A 558-nucleotide genomic window follows, 5' to 3' on the forward strand; every position below is an offset into this window, starting at 1 on the left:
ACATTTTGTCCCTTTACAGATGTTAAATCAGACCTTGTTTGTGATATAAAAAAGGACCCTTCTGTGTTGGTTCCTCCTTGGTTCGGTACATTCACTCCTCTCTGCCCTCATTTCTGTGATCTAGTTACTAATTCAGACCTGAGCAGTGAAAGCTAGGCCACACAGGACAGATATGAGCATTGGTAAAAACACAATCTGATATATAACACAGACTGGTGTTAACACTGGAAGGCAGCCAAGAGAAAACACACTTACATTAAACACTACACAGATTACACACCAGACATTCAGACAGGCGAATTGATCAATCACTTGATCAGACAACAGAATTTGGTCAACTACATTAATACTCAAAATACTGCTGATGAAAGAGCTACAAATATTTGTACTAAAATAACTATATTTGCTGCTTTTTATTATTTTTTTGGGACTTAATCACAAAATCATCAACAGATGATAATGAAAACAAAACTTTGCTGCAGCCTATATTAAGACATCAGCACACACAATGTAAACACGTACAGGGTTTGTGGATTAAAAAGACCATTAAACAAACAG

Source organism: Sparus aurata, chromosome 18, assembly GCF_900880675.1.
Source record: "Sparus aurata chromosome 18, fSpaAur1.1, whole genome shotgun sequence".
NCBI classification, from domain to species: domain Eukaryota; kingdom Metazoa; phylum Chordata; class Actinopteri; order Spariformes; family Sparidae; genus Sparus; species Sparus aurata.